The sequence below is a fragment of the Antechinus flavipes genome, chromosome 5 (assembly GCF_016432865.1).
Source record: "Antechinus flavipes isolate AdamAnt ecotype Samford, QLD, Australia chromosome 5, AdamAnt_v2, whole genome shotgun sequence".
In the NCBI taxonomy this organism is placed as follows: Eukaryota; Metazoa; Chordata; class Mammalia; order Dasyuromorphia; family Dasyuridae; genus Antechinus; species Antechinus flavipes.
This window is the reverse complement of record NC_067402.1, coordinates 222,788,996-222,803,146: the sequence shown is the minus strand read 5'-3', so window position 1 is coordinate 222,803,146 and position 14,151 is coordinate 222,788,996. Positions and strand designations below refer to the sequence as shown.

At 40.5% G+C, this 14,151-nt stretch overlaps 1 long non-coding RNA gene across 1 annotated transcript; it reads left to right on the top strand.

Annotated features, from left to right (window-relative positions):
• Window positions 1-262: 262 nt before the first annotated feature.
• On the top strand, window positions 263-3,244 carry LOC127564298 (uncharacterized). The gene is made up of 2 exons (XR_007954226.1): window positions 263-1,203; window positions 3,004-3,244. It is a non-coding gene; the product is annotated as an uncharacterized LOC127564298 (long non-coding RNA).
• The last annotated feature ends 10,907 nt before the right edge of the window (window positions 3,245-14,151 follow it).

Below are 14,151 nucleotides of genomic sequence, written 5' to 3'. Positions count from 1 at the left end.
TGCTGAAGCAAAAAGCTTCTTTTCTCTGTTTCTCCAGGAAAATTTCAGCAGTAACGAGTGCATCACTAAATAGGGCTCTGTGTTGGGAGCTATTCTTATAGAGTCATTCACACAGTAACTGCTTCCTCTAAGTCATGCTTGAAGAGCAGGGTGTGCTGGTAAATTGTGGCTATGGGTAGGGTGGGTAATGTATGCACACACTTTTAAGTTTAATCCACATTATTAACACTTTCTTAAATCTGAACAATCAATTAAACAATAAATCAAGCTCAAATTTGTAGGCTTTGATTTCTGACGTGTAAGTGCTCACGCTAAAAATTTAATAATCAGCTCTCTAGTCAGCTGGAGTTGACTCTAACACACATTGCTTAAGAGGGATGTAGATATAGACAGCTAATGTAACAAACCAACAGATTTCACTGAGTCAAGCATTTAAAAATAGTTAGATGATGCCTTAACAAAAATTTGCTGTTACTTTCTAAAGATTTTAACTTGGCTAAAGTTCTTTCCAGGACTAAGCCAGCTAGGAAGTACTCTTTTTCCCCCTCATAGTGCTTTATTTTTAATGGTATGATTCTCTTTACTATGGCTAATTCTGATTAGTCTGCTAAATTCTTCTATGAATTTAATCTAGCAATCAATGGCACACACAGACCTCACAGCATATTACTTTAATAGATTATTCCAAAATCCTTTCCTTGAGAACTTTATTGATCTTTCATCTCTATTTCATATTTACCATTCTTGGGACCTATTTTACCTCTTCATTATGTCTGCAACCTCTTCTCCTAAATAAATATACTTTTTGGCAAAGAGGATGGCCACTGTGAATTGTCCACATGCTTATTTAGAACTAAGAATTGCTACCCTCAACTCTTCACTTAGTGCTTGAAACCCATGACCTTCTCTTTGCCAAAATAAGAAATATTTCTTTTTGTTCCAAAGATTCTGATTCCCCAGAAGAAGTCTTCTTTGCAAGAGTGATGTATATTTATGCACATGACAAAACAACACAGTGGATATGTCTAACCAAGTATGTCTTATTCCATACCTGCAGTCCACTTACTCCCTGCCAAGAAGAGGGAGGAATGTTTTACCTTTCTTCCTTTGGAGTCAAGATTGGTTATTTTATTGGCCAGAATCCTGACGTCTTTCCATTTTTGTTTTCTATTATTGTTACTTCAAGAATTTCACAGATCAGAGGTAGGTATGCTTTTGGGGTAAGTGTATGGGGTGTGTAAGGAATGAGAACCCTCATGATCAGAAGAGGAAAGGGTGATGGAAGATATCTACTTTGCTCAGATCAGTCCAGAAAGACTTTTTGCATGAGGGGGAGTTTCAGAGGAGAAAGTGCTGTTTAAGATCCTTAAATCACACATTTCAGAATAAAAAAGACAAAGGAGACCATCTAGTCTAACCTTCTGCTAATAGGAATGAAGAAACAGAGGTAGTAAGAGGCAGAGATAGGATCTGACCCCAAACTAATGCTAATGTTTTGTTTTGTTTTGTTTTACCATTCTTTAGAATGTTCATAGGATTTAGAGATGGATAGAAACTTAGGGGGTCATTTTTTAAAAATAACTTTTTATTGATAGAACGCATGCCAGGGTAATTTTTTACAGCATTATCCCTTGCATTCACTTCTGTTCCGATTTTTCCCCTCCCTCCCTCCACCTCTTCCCCCAGATGGCAAGAGTCCTTTACATGTTGAATGGGTTGCAGTATATCCTAGATACAATATATGTGTGCAAAACTGAACAGTTTTCTTGTTGCACAGGGAGAATTGGATTCAGAAGGTATAAATAACCCGGGAAGAAAAACAAAAATGCAAGTAGTTTATATTCATTTCCCAGTGTTCTTTCTCTGGGTGTAGCTGCTTCTGTCCATCTTTGATCAATTAAGGCTCTCTTTATCGAAGAGATCCACTTCCATCAGAATACATCCTCAAACAGTATCGTTGTTGAGGTATGTAATTAGGGGGTCATTTTTGCAGAGGAAATTAAGATCCAGAAAAAGGAAATGATTTGTCCAATGCCACACAGCATAGAAGAGTCATAATTTGAATTAAATTCATCTAACTACAAAACTCCTTAGTTGTTATCTTTATTATCTTTTCTTTTCTGTTTTTTTTTTCTTTCCCTGATGAAGTAGGGGGAATAGCACGTAATTATTGGTGAAATCTCAGGGACTTGAGAGGCAAAAATAGGGTCTGTGAGAGAAAAGGAAGTAATGATTCCTCCAGGAAGTGACTAAATTGGAGGTGAAAGGTACTTGTAGGGTCAAGAGTAGAGGGAGAGGACCAGAGTGGAAAGAGGTTGAGATGGAAAGGATGAGGTGGAAGAGAAAAACTCCATCTGGATTGTGTCCTGTCAGAAGAACTTGAGCTGCTGTTCCCATCTCCTCTTTCCTGGCATAACCCACGAGAAATGCACGATTTGGGGATCAGTTTTCAGCTGCTGATTCCTAAGGGAGCTATTCACAGCCTGTCTCCTAATGGGGATCAGAGGAGAAGCCTGGACCCTTAATCCAGCCAAGTTATCTACTGACTTGAACTTTCTTTTGACTCCCCCTATATCCAATCCCCTCTCTCTGCCAGCCCTAATTGTTCATCTTGCTTGGGTTTTATATGCCCCATATGCTTCCAACTTGGGATTGTTGAAAGAGCTGGGATGCATTCTATCCATCCATCCATCCATCCATCTATCCAGACAGCCCCTGGCCACTTGCCCCTTGCATTAGAAGTCTGTTGATAGTTCCTCTATGGTTGCCTCTTTTATATCCACACTAGTATCTACCTTCTCTGCCTCTGTTACGGGAGAGGAAGGAGGCTCACAGCTGGCCAGCAGCTGGAAGAATTCTACTCCTTCTCCAGACTCAAACTGTTCCCTTAGGAGAGGATAAGGAAAATAGAGAAAAGTGCTTAGAATAAACAAGGGAAATATGGGAAGGGTTCTGGGAATGGTCTCATGGGATGAGGCTCCCTCTCCTGGTCTTGTTTTCTAGGTCATGGAATCTGAGCTGGAAGAAATTTCTGCTAGCATGTAGTCCACTGTAGCTGAACAGAAATCCTCTGGAAAAGTTCTACAACAAGGATTTATCCCATCTCTTTTTGAAGACAACCAGGAAAAGAAACTCCCTACCTTCTTTGCCAGTCACTTTTGTTCAGTCTAATTGTTATGACATTTTTCTTCATCTAGGAGTTTTCCTACAATGGAATATAAATAAACTACTAAAATAACCTGAAGGTTGCAAAGTCATTCCATAGTCTATCAGCATCAAGTACTGGAGCGGCAGTGATTACTATTAAAGAAAGCCTCTGCATCTAAGAGTTTAGTCACTACCAAGAGAGAGGGTAACAGAGTTGATTAGACAGTGCCTATTAGAAGTGAAATGTAAGATTGCTAATTAGGAAGTTGCAAAACTGTTCATGTCAAGATAAGGCTTGTCTATCAGTCTCTTTTGCAATCTAAATTGCAATGGTTGCTATAAATTAAACTACTGAATTGTGCTCTACTCATTCTGTAAGGCATACTTGGATTCTTTTTTATGATTATCATTATTCTCTGTAAAGGAATAATTCCTCAGTTAAACTGATAGTATATAGGGTAGCAACCACTAACACCACACAGGGGACTTAGAGAGATTAACTGGAAGGATCAGTCATGTCCCTTGGGCCTATTCAAAAAGCAAGCCAGCAACTTTTGATTAAGATAGAAACATAACTAGATGATGTAATAAATAGAGCACAGGCCCTGGAGTCAGGAGGACCTGAGTTCAAAACTAACCTCAGGCACTTAACACTTCTTAATTGTGTGACCCTGGGCAAATAGATAGAAACATGAGGTCCTGGAAAAGTCCAATTCTCTCACAAACACCCCAACAAAATTCTAAAAAGCACGCCAGAAGAAAGAATGATAAAGTAAACCAAAGGGAAATATCAGTAAACCCTTTTCTACAATCCAAGATTGCACAAGAATACTGTCAGAAGTCTGTTGACATCCTGAACAGAGAGAGGCAAAGGAAGAGAAAGCAGACCTACAAAACTGGGATGTAAAGCTAGTGGAATTTTGGCTTAGCCTATAGAGCTGGGGGAGGGGGGGAGAGATAGAATTAACCCTCTTAGCTCACAGTACAGAGACAGAGCCAGGCAATGTGTGTTCACCTGCCACTTTCCCAAAGGCCCATACTGGTAGCCCTTAGCTACCAATATTGTTGGGAGACCACCAAAAAGGCTAAGTGATGCTCAGAGATATCATTTCCAGTTTCTTGTGTTGGAGCCCCAGTAGGAGATAGGATCAACAGATCTAGGACACTCTACAAGAAACCTGAATTCCTATCAGAGCTACTGCAAAAGACAAAGACAACAATCATGTCAGAGCATCCCTAGCATCAGGAACCTTGCAAAAATCCTGCAACCAGCATACATTATGATATCTGGTTAGGGCCTGTCATAGCCACAGTTGGGAGATAGAACCTACTCCTAGCTGAGGCTTGTGCAAAGAAGAAAAGACAGAGAAAGGTAGAAGCCAAAATCTTTGTTCTATAACCAGGAGCTAGGAATTCTTATATAGGAGGTAGCTTTTCAAAGACAGGAATCAAGGCCAAGCAGAGATGGGTACACCCCAACCAAGAATGTGAGAGGGAGCAAAATCTGGTCCTAGCATTAAATACTATTCCAAAAATTCTGGTAGGTAAAAGGAGTAAAGGAGAGAAAATGCCAAACACAATGAAGAAATAGAGGAATTAAGAGCTGCTCAAGAGATAAATCCAAAAGATGAGAGTAATTCCACTACAGGTACAAACAGAGCCTTGGAGACAAAGATAGTTTAGCCACAGAAACTCTAGAGTGGCTGGATGAAATAAAGCAAGATATAAAAAGTGAAATTAGAACTTAGTGAGGGGGAAATAGAAGGAAATAAATTAACTTAGAGGGTAGGAAATCTTGCTCAAGGAACAGACTTCCTAAAAAATAGAACAGGACAAACAGATGAATACCATGACACAATAAATGCTACAACAAAAACCATAAGATTGAAAAAGCAGTTTTAAAAAATATCTGAAGTATCTACTATCAAAAGCAATTGACATGCGAAATAGGTCAAGGAATGATCATATAAGGAAAAGATCTCCTGAAATTCATGATCAAAAAAAAGAAACTTATTTTTACTTTTTAGATATCATATTTCAATACATCACAAAAGAAAATTGACCAGAACAATTTCAACCAGAGAATAAAATGAAAATAGAAAGAATCTAACCATAATCTCCTGAAATAATCCTCCAATTGAAACACCCAGGACTATTCAATCCGAAATCCAGACCCTTCCAAGTAAAAGGAAAAAAAAACAATGCTAGTGGATGGAGCAAAAAAAGTTCAAATACCAAGGAACCATGATAGCCAGCAATTCATAACACTCACTAGGCTTTAACCACTGTAGTAGAGAAAGAAAAATCTTAGGATAAGATAGTTCAGAAACCAAAAAAGTCTTACTCCTAGGAATAACTTACCCTGAAAAATAAATATAATTCCACAGGGTAAAAAATAAATAAACAAACAAAAAACTGGGCTCCTAATTGAGAGAAGGCAAGCAGAGACTTGATTCTTACTACTTCTAGGCTAGAAATTCAGTTTCTTTCTGAAAGAGTACCCTGCACCAGGATTTGAGCTAATCCCAAAGCTTGAGAATGGATACCACAGTCAAAATGGACTACTCAGTGAATAACTCACCCAACAAAGATGCTGTGCCCTTCCAGGAGCATTACAAGCATATCATGAGAAGACATCCGGGTCCTAAAGCATCAGGAGTGTGAGTTGCCTTGATCACATGTATTACCTGTGAGTATGCTGCTAGGTTTCTGAGCTATATGTATTCACTTTTCCCACTGTTGCTTTAGATATTTATCGGAAAATGCACCCCAGATTTATGAAAGCTTGGTTTTCTACTACTGTTCATGCTATTCCATTTCAGTAAATGATTTTGCCTTGTGCTGACTATGTTATCTGACTAAAGGTAGGGTCTAATCCATGATTTAAGAAGTACAGATCCACGAAGTGTCTTGAACTGAGGTTGTTTCCCGCTGGTTATACAACTTGTGAATGCCAGTTGCAGTGGTTTTCCCATAGGGAGTGCTACATTTATAGAGCTGAAATATGTTTCATTAAAAATTTTACCCATTTTTCCTAGCTTCTGGAGTCAAGCAGATCAAGTCAAGAAGATCTCTCTCCTACATAACATCCCTTCAAATAATTGAAGACAGTTCTCATATCCCCTAGACTAAATATGTCCAGTGTCTCCAACTAATGCATGTATGAAATAGCCTCCAAGTCCTCTCATACTAGAAGAGATCATTCTCTTCAACAAAGATTTTGCTTTAACAGTGTCCATCCTGAAATACAGTGTCAATATGTGCAGAATCTTCTCAAATGACTCTAAACCCAGGGAATATGTGATAGTGGACCAGTGGAATTCAATAAAGAGGGACAGCTTTCTTAGTAGTCCTAAATAGTCTTCATAAACTCATTGTGTTCTGCCCTTTCTACCCTCAACTACTACTCTAATCCCATAGTTTAATAAGAATAGCTTATATATGTAGTAAATATGATATATCACCTAATAATATTGTACAAAGCATTTTTCACAAATATCATTTTATGTGCTCCTTTTTAACAATTCTGTGAGATAATTTGTACAACTCTTTAACACAACCAATTGTGTTACCTTAGTCAAATCACTTTACCTCCACTGGATGTCAGTTTTCTCATCTCTAAAATTGAAGTGGTTTGGGGGATAGGCTAGATTATTTGAAGGTCCTTTACAGATTTGATATTTTTAATCTAAGAATAATTTTTAAAAATAGTTCACAGTTCTATAACACTTGAAGGTTGAAAAAGTGTTTTCTTTTGTATGCCTCTATGAAGTAAGTCATTAGAATATTACTATTTTCATTGTATAAATGAAGAAACCATGACTTAGGAAGGTGAAATGACTTATTCATAGTCACACAGCTGAGAAGTTGGGGACTTGAACAAAAAATCCCTTAGAAAAACCTATAATCTACCCATGTACAAGAAAGAACATTGGTTTGGAGACAGTATTGAATTTGAATCCTGGTCTAGTTACCTTGGGAAAATAATGGGCCTTGATTTTTTCCTCATATTTGAGCTGCTGAAATCCTAGTTGGTCATCATGCTGATCAGAATTCTAAATCTTTCAAAGTTGTTTTCTTTATATATTGTATAAATTGTTTTGGTTCTGCTCATTTCACTTTGCATCATCAGTTCATGCAAGTTTCCCCAGGTTTTCCTGAAACCATTCTCTTAGCATTATAATATTCCATCACATTCATATACTCTAGCTTATATAATCACTACCCAAGAATTAGGCACTTCTCCCCCCCCCCCCATTTCTAATTCTTTGATGCCATAAAAAGAGTTATAAACATGTTTGTGTACCTTTAGGGTTAGTTTGTTTAGAATTGGATGACAGACCCCTCATTTCCCTCTCCCTCATCTCCTATTTACTGCAAAAAGGAGAAAATGTCCCTTTTTCTTAGAATTTTTGTCCCCTTTTCTTAGAATTGCTTCAAGGATGGTGAGCTCTATGGGGATGGCATGAGAGCATGCTTGCCCTGGGCTTCTATAGTAGGAATTCCCTTAGGTACCAAGCCTCAAAATTTGGGGGAATATTACATAGTTGCCCTGTATGAATGAGACCACTGGGAAGGAGGGTGGTAGAGCTGCTGTTGCTATAACACAAGTTTTCTTTTTGTCTAACTATTCATGAACCCATTTGTGTTGTTTTTTGGCAAAGATACTGGGGTAATTTGCCATTTCCTTCTCCAGACCATCATTCCAGATAAAGAAATGGAGGCAAACAGGATTAAGTCATTTGTCCAGGGTTATACAGCTAGTAAGTGTCTGAGGCCAGATTCCAACTCATGAAGCGTTTTCGTGATCCCAAGCCCAGCACTCTATCCACTGAGCCACCGAGCTGTAACAATGTAAAGTAACATTTCCATATTACTTTAAGATTTACAAAGTAGTTTTCCCCATAACACTAGTAATCAAAAGAGAGAAAATGTGGTATAGTAGATGGAGTGATGTACTTCAATCAGAAAGACTTGGATACAAATCCTGTCTGTGTTTCTTATGATCACTTAATTTCTGTGTGCCTCCAACAAATACTTAGGCATTAACTTCTAAGACTGTTTAGTTGAGAGGATTCCCTTTACTAAACAGACAAATCACTGATTTCCTTAAATGTTCCTAGTAACAACTCTTATGAGATGGGGAGTATTAATATCCCCATTTTATAAATAGACAAACTGAAGCTCCAAGGATTAGCTGGGGGCACAGTGGACTTGAATTCAGAAAGCTGGGTTCAAATCCCATGTCTGACACTTCCCAGCTGTGTGCCTCTAAGTCAGTCATTTAGTGTCTGCCATCCTAGCAATGCCTGCCATCTGTAAGGTGGGGATACAGTAGTGCCTATCTCTCAGGGTTAATGTGAGGATCAAATGAGATACTATTTGTAACATGCTTCAGCCAACCAGAAAACTCTGCAAAAATGCTAGTTATTTAAGTAGTTTGTCCTTCAGTCTCAAAGAGAACCATGATATCAAGGAGGTAATACCATGACATGCAAGTGAATTGGGTTTAAGTGAGAGAGGGCTGTGCAAGGTCACCTGCCTCACTTTCCCCTCCAAAGACATCTGGATTCAATGGCAAATTATAGTGTTAGTAGTAATAGAGGCTACACACCTAACAAGTAGTTCAGCAGATATTCATACCAAGATCTTCTCACTTCCAAAAACACCTCCCCAGAGATGGCCCCTTTAGGTACCTGATCTTCAGAATAAGGCAAGAGGAGAACAACTGGGATTTTTTTTTTAGCTTAGTGGTTCCAATTTACAGGTCAAAGACCCTTGTGAAGATCACAGCATTATTGTGAGACATCAAAAAATCATATGTTTACCAAAAGCTGCTCAGTAAATAGATCCAAATAATACACTGTTATCAAAAAGGGAGGGTCCTGATGTTAAAAAGGGATCCCAAGCTTACAAGGTTGGGAACTCATGATCTACCTGATGGATCAACTGGACTATCCCAGCTTCAGATTCCTCTTAGAAGATAGTGAGCCAATAAATCCTATCTGGATGCAAGAAAACAGATCACGGCTAGCGCCCAATCAAGTAGCTGCTAATGGGAAGTATACTGTGCTTTGTAGGATGCTACAATGTATAAGGCATAATCACCAATACACATTCACATGTCATGGGACAATGGAAAGATCACTGAAATAGCTGACCTGAGTCCAGATCAGTCACAATCTAGGTGTGTAACTTTGGGCAGGCCACTTTAACTTCTTTGTGCCTCAGTTTCCTCACTTGTAAAATAAGAAGGTTGGACTAGATAGATCAGGGATTGGCATACCGTGGTCTGAGGGCCAAATCCATCCTGCCACTTGTTTTTATAGCTTGATCCCTGGATGAGATAATTTCCAAGGTTCCTCCCAGCTCTAACAGTTAATTTCCCGATCTAATATAGAGCACATATTGTCTCATGTAGGTTAAACAGAAGGAAGAACTTCCCTTTAGGTAAAGCTGTCAGATGCTAGAATGAGAAACCAGAGCAGACTGCAAAGCCATCTCCCCAGAAAAATTATATATATATGGAAGAAATTCATTTATCTGGGGTGGCAGGGAGTGGAGGGAGTAGGGAAGTGTTGATGACTGAGATAACCTCTCAAGGACCCACTCAGTTTAAAGCATTGAAAATTCTAGATGCAGCCAGTGGAGGGCTAAGTGAATGGGCACATGGGAGAAAGGATGGATGGATGGACTGAGAGATAGAGGAACAGGTTGGGGAGGGAGGGTGAGGAGGGAAGATGGATTATCTTGGCTAGGCTGATGGACAGACATAAGGATGGATGGATGGTGGTTGAGGTTTGTTTACTGGCAAACCCCAGTCTGACATCGCTGAGGGAGAGAAACAGCAGCTGGCACATCAGAGGGCTCTTAGGGAAGCTCATGGGGATGATTTAGATGGGAATGAATCAGCTCCATATGGATTAAGTGTCCCTGCAAATCCTGGGATCTTACAGATGAGGGGACGGGGCAAGGGCACCATAGGGAAGGTGGGGGAAGGGTGTTGCAGACTAAAGTTACTGCCAATACACACTAGATCCAATCGAAGCCAGAAGCCTCAGAGGAGAGCAAGAATAGGCCTGTTTCTCCAACTCAGATACACACTCTGCCTTTCTCTCTTTCTACCCTTCTTTACAGGCTTCCTTTCTGTGTGGCCCCATCCATCTATCCCCTCTTCTCTCTTCCTATCTCTGAATCTTCATCTCCCTTTCTTCTCTCTGCCTCTCTTTGTTCATCTGTCTTCCTTTTGACCCTGTCTTTCTTGGTGTCCAGTCCCAGTCTCCTATATCTCCCCTCCATTTCTGAGTCTCTCCATTATTCTTGAGACAAACATAATGAAGGTGATGACTCCCAGCTTGCTGGTCGTAATAAGATCAAGAAATGCCCAGATGTGACTCAAGAGTCTTAAAAGAGAAATCACCACATGTAAGCACTAAGTTCTATGTGAAGTTTCTAATCTTACTCCTTCTTATTCCATTTTTAGCCCATGTTCCTCATCAAAGAACAGTTGGCTAACAATTTGAGTTTTTCCAAAATAGAAAAAAAGATGCTTCCCTGGAAGTCTTCCGGTATCCAGATGACCATTTCTCAGGAATGGTAGGGAAAGAATTTTTCCCCCCAATTAAGAATTATCCTACATAGCCTCTGAGGTCTCTTCCTCCCTCTCCCCAATTACCACATCCACTCCCTCCCCACCCCACACACTTCTGGACACATTTCCCCTTCTCCAAATTCCTTTAATACCTTAAATCTGACCAGATTATCCCTTATCATGCTCACTTATATAGTGCTTCAAGTTTGTAAAGTGCTTGAAAGGAAGTAGTTGCATTTTACAGATGAAGAACCTGAAGGTTGAAAGACTTAAGTGACTTGTCCAAGATCATATAATTAAGGTGTTAGAGTTAGTATTCAAATCCAGTTTTCCTGACTCTAAAACTCATGCCGATGTTTTTCCTCTCCATCCTATTTGCTAGCTCTAATTTCCTTTCCAGCTCTTAAGTGTATGACTCCTTCCATGCTGCTTGAACCCCTCTGCCAGTGAGGACACTGGAGAGGACCAGAGTATTTGAAGGAAAGACTTCTGGTTAATCTGCCAGATGGGAGGCTATCCTTGGCAACATTTCTCTGCCCTAAATGCTAGGCAATGTACTCACATTCCACATATCTACATGCATATACACATGCAATCCACATACCTACATGTGTGTAGAAGTATGTAGACATATACACATGCATGTGTGCACCTCACTCACAACTACGTACATACATGCACCCACATGCACCTTCACACATACCTACATGCATACACCCACCATTCACACAAGGCCCTGAAAGGTGACTATAGCTATTCAATTGACTGCCACGTTCAGGGCACCAGACACGTGTGGGATAGTCACATATGACAATCGGTTGAAATATCTCAGCCTCTCTCCCCCCACCCCCATTGGTGATCTATGGGCTGCGTGCCCTGTAAAAATTATTTATCGGGGCCTCAGAGTGTCCTGATTTAGTGCTGCTGCCTCTGGGGCCGAGGGGCCCGCCTGCCCGAGCTTCAGCCGTAAACGACGCTAAAAAGTTAAACGGCTAACGTCGGGGCTCACTCGAGGAGGCACCATAAAGCTGTCGGAGCCCTTTAAATCAGGAGCCGAGGATTCCCCGAGACATCTTCTCACCATATGCCAAGAGCAGCAAGACTCACTGCTGTATCCCATTCCACGCTCCACCTTTCCCACTTCCTAGCAGTCCACACACCTAGTGACCCAAATGGGGGCAGGTACCAAAGGGGCTACGCCTCTGGGATGGACAGAAGAAGCCACCAATCATTCTTCTCTGGTCATTTTCCTCCCTAGGGCAGTCTGCCGAATGTTTGGGGGAGAGGGGAAGGCGCGGACACCTGATCTAATCGTTGCCCCTGTTTTGGGAGAGCAGAATCAGCGCCCTAGCCAGTCCTGTCCTTAACTTCCAGAAAAAGACAAAAATCTCCCTACAGGTTTGGAGGAGTCCTTCCCTGAAGTTCCTTCCAATCCAGATACACCTTGAATTTTGAAGAGGAGAGAGCGGGAAGAAAGGGTTTACAAATTCCTTTAAAAAAAAAAAAAAAAAAAACCTTTCCCTCCAAATTTAGTTGTACATCCCCGGAGGCTCGAAGAAGGTAATCCGTTCTGTCCTGCCCTACTCCTCCCAGAAACCAGCCTTCCCTTTTTCAAGAGACTGAACTTTGTGATCAGAGCCAGCCTAGGCGGGGGAAATGTGGAATTTAAAACCAGGAGGCTTGGGGTTGAAGCCGGACTCCAGTACTTCTAGCTGTGTGAGCAAGGGCAAATTATCGGCCCTCTCTGGCCTTGGAGAGGGCCGATAACTTGCCCTTCTGTAAAAGAAGATTGGAGTAGAAGCTCCTATGTACCTTTCCCGCTTTACCTTTCTGCAAACCCCTTTCCCAAAAAAAATGGGTCTCATGCAGTCTGTGGGGATGACCAGAGGCTGGCCAGGTGCCGGGACTCTAGGAAAGGTGATATCTCCCCGAACCCCAGTCGGTGCTGCCCCCGTCTGGCCAATGGGAGAGAAGGCGGGTCCCAGCAGGCTGTCTATCATGATTTCTTTCAGCAGTAATAAACCTCACCTCTTAAAACCTCTGCTCGGATCCCTAATATTTGCCTGGCCATATATCTCCGGTGATATATGGACAGAAATTGCTCATAAGAGACTATAAAACTTCCCAGCCAAGAAAGGGAGAAGGCGAGCCAGGATGGGCACAACCCAGGCTTCCAGCAGATTCCAAGAACCACCACTAGTCTCTCCATCCCTATCTCTGGGAGAAGATAAGTATGGGGTTATTTCTCCACTCCCCACCACCCCCTTACCCCTAAACCAGAGGAGAGAAAACTAGAGGGGAGGAAGGAGCTAAAGGGGAAAGATTAAACATAGCACTTGCTAAGTGACAGGGAACTATACAAAATGTTTTTATGAATATAATCTCATCTGATACAGCTGAGGGAACTGAGGTAAACAGAGGTTGAATGAATTATCCAGGATCACACATCTAGTCAATAGGGGAGGCAGGATTTAAATTCAAGTCCATCCTGACTCCAGGCCACCAGTGATTCCCTAAACTAGGGAGTGAACTATTTCTAAATATCTCAAAGGTCTCACCACGGAAAAAAGTTTTGGCTATCTTTGTATGTATTTTGACAAATAAAAATATTATTATTATTTTTAAAGAAAATAAAATTTGTTATTTAAAAAAAAAAGGAAAGAAAAAGTTTTGGATTTGGAGTCTAATCTTGGATCTATTGCTGATTAAGTGCATGATCTTGATCAAGTGTCTTAACCTTCCTGTGACAGTTTTCCCATCTGCAAAATGGAGATATACCTCCCCCCCAAATACCTCATTAGATGAAGAAGCCTACTTCTTAAAAAAAAAAAAGTATGTGAAAAGTAACATGTTATTTAAAATGCTCTGTTTAGACATAGTTATGCATGGTGTATGGTTCTGATGCTCTCTGCACAAACTATGATAGTTATCTCCCATTAAAATTCTGCTCGGAGGCCTTATCATGGCTCAGAGTAACCCTGAAAGCTATGTGAACCACACTGAAGCTTTGGCAGGTCCTACCAAGCTGGAAGGGCCAGGTTCAAGTACAGACCTGGTGATGAACTTTCCCTCATTTTTATCAGCTTAGCTAAGTTCAAAGAGATTTCTCATCAAGTAATGTTTCTCTCTCTTTTTTTTTGGTGGGGGCAGTATGTGGAGAGTGAGGGTAAAAACTGACTCTAAAAAGAAGACTTTTTCTAAAGGTTATCTATTAAGATCACAGAAGTATTGTAATCTCAGTTAGCAGGGGATGCCTCTCCCACTATTAATGAAATCACAAATCTTTTTTTTTCTTAATAATAGCTTTTCATTTTCAAATTACACATAAAGAAAGTTTTCAGCATTCAATCTATAAAACCCCATGTTCCAAATTCCTCTTCCCACTCCTTCCACACCCCTCCCTAAGCAATCCA